We start from the raw sequence: 6,765 nt of genomic DNA on the forward strand, positions 1-6,765 counted from the left end.
CTGAATTTCTGGATCTCTTTTTCCATTTGGGCAATTTTTCTGTCAAAACTTTCTTGATTTTGTTGTATTTCTCTTATTTTTTTCCCAATTTTTTCTTAACCTTTCTTATATGGTTTTTGAGGTCTTTCTAAAAGCTCTTCCTATAGCTCTTTTTGAGCTTGGGGCCATTTATTATATTTCTTTCCTGTTTTTGAAGTAGATGTTTTTACTTCACTGTCCTCTGAGTTTGAGCCAATATCTTCTCTGTCCCCAGAAGAGCTACCAGTAGTTGGGTTCTTTCTCTTTTGCTTGCTCATGTATTTATTTAGGTTTTAGCAGCCAGCCAATTAGACATGATTATTGACTTTTTGCTGGAGTTCCAGGGTTCCTATTGTGTTGGGATATGTTATCTCAGGTTTTAGGATATTTGCGTGTGTGTGTGTGTGTGTGTGTGTGTGTGTGTGTGTTTTCCTGGCTCCTATTTAATTATTACAGTTTTTATAGTCAGATGTAATCCCATGTCCTCCACTCAAGATCCAGTCTGTGAACCAGAGTCCTAGGGCAGTTCTGCCACTCCAACTGCAGATGACCAGTCCACCTCCCATTGTGGCAGCATCTAGGGTCCATTTTCCTGGGAGTGACCATAGTTAATAGAACCTCGGTCCCTTAGCAACCACACTCACCAATGCAAGCTCTTTCTTCACTCCTCTTCTACTCCCACAGCCTAAGATAGAGCAGGTGTCTAGTCCCTGTTCCTTGGGCCTCCAGAGACCCTTTTTTTGTTAACTGTGAGACTAGAGCTCCTGACCTTATGGCCTGATGCCCATTGACTCTGTTATGTCCACTTCTTTGATCCCCAGCTGTAAGCTAGCAGGATCTCCAGAGCCAAGGCCACAGCTGACAGGGTTTCTTCCAGTGCCCTTTGACTGTGGATTCCAGTGGTATCCTCAATGAAGCATATTCAGGGCTCAGTAAACCAGGTGAGGTTGCTGGTCCTAGCCCCAAGGGCTGTCTCACTCATTGATTTCTGTTTGCTCTGTTCCTACCCCCAGGGCCTGCAGTGGTAGGACTGAAGCCAGAGAAGTCACAATCTTCCCTGGCTATTCAGCTTCACTCTTGACTCCTATCTCTTTTTGTCACTTTAAGCAACAATTCTGTGGAGTTATTTTTGTTTGTTCCTGGGGAGTATTAGGAGAACAAGGAAGCTTCATGTCCTACTCTGCCATTTTCCCACAATTCGATGTTGATTTTAAATACCAGAAAACTCCTTTTCTTCAAATCCTGCAGATACTTATTTTGTGCTCATTAAAGCTTCAAATATTCCATTGAAAGTTTAAAGTCCTTTTAGCATACCAATACGCTTTTCCAGTGTATAACAAGGAAGCAACATGGGATGTTCTTTATATTCAAATTTTCCTTCTGTCATATTCCATTTATGTGGGATTCTGTTTTCTCATTCACAAAATGAGGGATTAATTGAGATTCCTTCTGTCGACGTGGAATCTAAAGACCCCAAACTTGTGGCTTAGTGAGATCTGATGAACCCCAAGTTTTAGAAATAGCTTGTAGGTTGGAGACCCCCAAAGCTTGTGTTTCCCTGTTCCCTGGAGAATCCACCCTGAAGGGAATCTCAGGCTAGCAGTTGCAGACTGAATTATGGACCCTATGGTAAAAGCTAAATACCCTTTTGTCTTGGGTAGTCTTCCCCATAGTATCAGGGACCCTTACCCAGGAGGACACACCTGGGCAGGGATCATCCTTTAGTATCATTGTGTAAGCAGTCCCTTCCCTTACAACACCCTAGCCTCTAGCTATGATTCCTTTCCCAAGCTTGATTGTAAATCCCATCCTTAGCAGTACAATGTCAATCATCTTTCCCAGCCCCTGGATCTTCCCAAATGTTATATATAAGTTCCCCAATTTCCTTTGTTCCTTGGAGTCAGTCATCTAGCGTGGTGGCACTCCCAGGGGGTCAGGGAGCAGAGCGAAGCAGTGTTCAATCCTGGACTCTGCACAAGGCGCAGCTCTGCATAAGAGGCCAAGTAGCCCTCATCCCCCTTTCCCTTGATTAAAGAGTGGCTTTATGACTATTTAACAGTTCTGTGTTTTTTCTAAGTTAACACTTCCATCTCTAGATCTCTAATCTGATGAAATCTCTATCTGCAGGGAATGATCACTATCACAGAAAAGAGAACGCCATTCTCATACTCCCCTAGATTTTCTACCTTGAGCCCTATTGAGTTTGGTTCCTAAATCCATTCATTTCCTACCATTTTTCTTTATGAACTCTTCATTCCCGTTGAACTTGCATGCTGGCCACTCCTTGTCTCAAGATTCTGTCATCCCATTCCTGTCTTTGCAAAGTGGTCCCCCATGACTGGAGCGCTCTCTGCCCCATCTCTGCCTCTTAGCCTGCCTTGCAAACTTCCATGCTGTAGAGTTGGAAAATCTAAATCTCCATAAATATTATACTTTTGGAGATATTGAACATTAATCTTAAAATCCCCAACACCGAGCTCAGGGTACACCTCCTAGGGATGACTTTGCTCATCTCGCCAATACTCTCTACCTTTGGAAATTACTTGGTATAATTTGGCATGGATTTTGCATTTGCTTCTTTGGGGCAGGTGTTTATCCTAGCCCTGCACCCTCCAGAATGTAAGCACCTCTGGAAGCTTCAAGGACTGCATCACTTTTACTTCTAACCCCAGCACACAGTGTCTGGTACACTGCAAGGGCTTAGTAATTGCTTGCTGAATTGAATGAACCATGCAGGTTTATGTGATGTCCAACTACATGGCCACCAGGGTGGCTTTGAAAAAAAATGGGTGTAGAACCACCCCAGGAGGAAGGAATGGAGGTTGTTTGCCACTCGCAGGGAAGAATGGGCTCTCTGACTCCTTTTTGGGCCACCTTTCTTGATATATACTTTAGGGCTCTAGAGTGAACTTGCTTTGGGATGGATTCAAATTCACAAAATGCCTTTTAGTGACTTTTATAAGCCACAAGAGGGCAGCAGACACTGCCCTGCTATAGACTCACCCAGTGAAGATTCCTTTATGGAAATCATAAAGTCTTAACATTCAAAGGAGCCTTCTGATCTGATCTCATCCAAGGTAGGAACACCCTCTGGGAGCATCCCTTACAGACAATCTTCAGCCTCAGTTTGGATGCTTCTTGCAATGAGGACAAGAGATGCCATAGTCTCTGGGAGTGAAAAAATCTCAAAACTTTTCCACTTGAGTTTCCTCATTTTTAGCTGTCACCATCTGTCTTCTTAAATCTGTCCTGAAGAGAAGTGCATAGGCTTGTATCTTCCCCAGAATTTTGGTATTATGAGGGGTTTTATTAATTATTTTTTATTTTATTTTTAATATTTATCATTTTTATTTTAATTAATTAGCTAATTAAATTTATTTTTAAGTTTGATTTTGTTGATTATTAATATGTACAGTAGGATAAAAGAATACACGGAGGTTATAACAACAGTAAAAAGGGAGGGAGTGTTAGAGAATTTTCAGAAGTTTTATCCTTTGGTCCTGCTCCTAGTCCTTCCTCTCTTTTTTTCTGGATGACCTTATACTCAGGTTCAGTCTTACTCTTAGAATCAACCTTTTTTTGGGCTACGGCATAAACTAGATTACACTGACATCCTTGCAAGGGTGGGAATGACCTCAGAAGGTGATCATCAGATACATGATTTCCACTGAGACTGAGGGCGCTCATTTCTCAGAGCCCATTCTCTTAGAGGCATGGCTATGGGGATGGGGAATGGGCTTATGGTGGTTTGGCAAATACAGTCAGAGTTATGTGAAATAAGATACCCAAAGAAGAACCCCTCTGAGGTCATAGAGGAAAGCAATGAGACGTTGAGACGTTGGGTTGGATCAGTGATTCCCAAAGTGGGCGCTACTGCCCCCTAGTGGGTACTGCAGCAATCCAGAAAAGTGGTGATGGCCACACTTTTTTTTGTATTACATTCTATTCTGAGTTCAATAAATAGTTTCATAATTTCCAGGGGGCGCTAAGTAATATTTTTTCTGGAAAGGGGGCAGTAGGCCAAAAAAGTTTGAGAACCCCTGATCTAGTCCAACCTCCTTGTTTTAGAACTCAATAAAATGAAGCCCTTCAGAGGAGTTAAGTTGCTCAGAGTCATATTGGTGGCAGAACTTGGATTGACATCCAGATCCTCTGACTCCCAATTCAGCTCTCTTTCCACTGAGATTTGTTTTTCTTGGAAGAGAGAGTAAGAGAGCCAGACGAGACTTTCTTATAACAGAGCTCTGCTGCTCAGGGGAGTACTGTTGCCTCAATGGCTATTCTTATGTGTTTTGGAGGGGATTTTGGTGTGGACTGTGTGTCTCCAGGGAAAGTCTCATGCATCAGAAAGTTTTATAAGCTGCCTTAAGGACCGAATGAGCCAAATGATTGGACTTTAACAACTCTGTGTTACATGGTTAGTGACCCCTGTGTCTTTGACAATGTTTTCCGATAGGTTCCCTGTTCTCTCTGATACTCCTGCATAAGAAGTCTCAGAATCCTGGCAGACAAGGGTCATAACACACAGCTATCCGGTCTTGACAAGATATTCCCCCTCTAAAGTCATTCCCAACAAGGTCTTCACCAGTCTTAGTCATGGGCTTGTCCCCTTTCTAAATATGGCCATGGAGTTTAGTTCATAAGTTCACAGATTTAGAACTGGAACATACCTTAACAACCATTAGTCCAACTCCTTTGCTTTATAGATAAGGAAACTGAAGCCCTAAACAATTGTCATTTTCTCAAGCTTATACACGTAGTAAATAAGAGGTAGAGTTTGAACCCTTGTCTTTTGAGTCAGTCAAATCACATCAACCTCCGTCTCCTTGGTTGTAAAATGACGTTGTTGAACTAGATGAACTCTGATGTCCCATGTGTTTATAAAGTAAGACTTGTATAATATTCTTCTCTTGTGACTCCAAATCAAATTTTCTTTTACCTGTACCATGATGTCTCTGTGAGACTGTTCGATGATAGCCTCCTGGTTAATTTACTTTATCCTTTGATAGGGCACTAATATCTTCTAACATCTGACCACCAAAAGACAGATAGCATGACACAATGGAAAGAGTCCTGGATATGCAGTCAGAGGACCTGGTTCTATTCCTTATTCCTTGTGACACATTGGCCAAGTTATTTAACTTCTCTATTCTTCATTTCCTTCATCAATAAAATGAGGAGGTTGGACTAAATGGCTTTTAAGGTTTCTTCCAATTATTCAGCTTCATGCCTTTCTGGTCCTGCCCAAATTGATGGATAGGTGACTGTGAGATTGACTCCAGAACTGTAGGACATTTGGGATTGGAAATGGGAGATCAAGGTGGCCTCAGACACCTAGAAGATCATTAATAAGCATTAAATCTTTGTTTTCTTGAGCTCTTCCAGCAGATATTTTTATTTCTATTGAGGTCATCATCATCCTCTTTGATTCTCTCCTCAAGATTCCTTTTCCCCATCCCAAAGTTTCTGTGTCATGAAGAAAAACCTGTTTTTCAGGCTTATTTCCCTCTCTCTTCATGGTTGAATAGTAGCCCTGTAAAGAATTTCAGGGCATGATATTTCTTAGTTCCATGCACTTTGAGAAGAGGAGTTGTAAAAAAATAAAAAGGCCCTTTGGGGAGGTGGAGCAATAGGAGGTATCGGTGAAACCTCCTATATGGATGGTAAAGTGAATTTACTTAGAATCAGCTTTAGTGATCTGCAGCTGATTGTGATTTATAATGAATCAGCTAACAGGAATATGTTGCTCACTTGACTCCACCTATTACCACTGACTAATGAGGGAGTGATTAGCTTCCCTCAATTAGTAAATAGATTATAAAATGAACTCAAGAGTAATAAACTCTGATATTCTGAACTCTATTTCTGACTGTGATTGTTGAATTTAAACCTAGAAGATCAATAAGCTTAACTGACAAACTTCCCCTTAGACTGTTGAGAATAAACCAGGTCAGTATCAGCTTCTTTTATATTAACTATTTTAATGATGATAAATAAGGTAAAGGAGAGGCTGGGATGAATAGTGAGGAAAGAGGGACTAAGGATGAATCCTAAACCTTATTTATATATTGAATTTATGCTAAATCTTCAGAAGATTCCTAAAGAAGCTGATATCCTGAAGCCTGCCTGGAAGATTGCCTGGCCAAGCCAGAGGCCTGACTCTGATTGCTTCATGGCTTACCTCAGTTCAAGATGATTGTGATTTTATAGTTGATCTTCTTGTTGATATTTAGATTTGTAAATGGATATTGAATGATGACTCAAGCTGGATGCTAATACGCACAGAATAGCCTATGAGCAGCCTAGGTACCTAATCCTAACAGATATCAGTAACCTAGCTAAGAGACAATCCTGAGATGATCCTGCCCTCCCACCAGTATCTCAAAATTGAGACCCTGATGTTCTAAGTTTTCCCCCTTTTATAGGCACATCTCAACTGACTTTTGGTCTCATGCCAGCTCAAATGCCCTCTCTGCATTCTGTGTTCCAACTCAGTAACTGGCAATGTTGCTGGTCCAAAAAGGCTTCTTGCAAAAGTATTTAGAGTCAATTAAATAATAGTAAAAATAGCAAACATTTACATAGTCCTTTAGGTTTCCAAGTCATCTTGCACATGTTCTTTCTTTCTATCTTTACAATAAACCTGAGAGGCAGATGCTATTATTCTCATTTTATATATATATATATATATATATATATATATATATATGTGTGTGTGTGTGTGTGTGTGTGTGTGTGTGTGTGTGT

This window comes from Gracilinanus agilis, chromosome 2 (assembly GCF_016433145.1).
Source record: "Gracilinanus agilis isolate LMUSP501 chromosome 2, AgileGrace, whole genome shotgun sequence".
Taxonomy (NCBI): Eukaryota; Metazoa; Chordata; class Mammalia; order Didelphimorphia; family Didelphidae; genus Gracilinanus; species Gracilinanus agilis.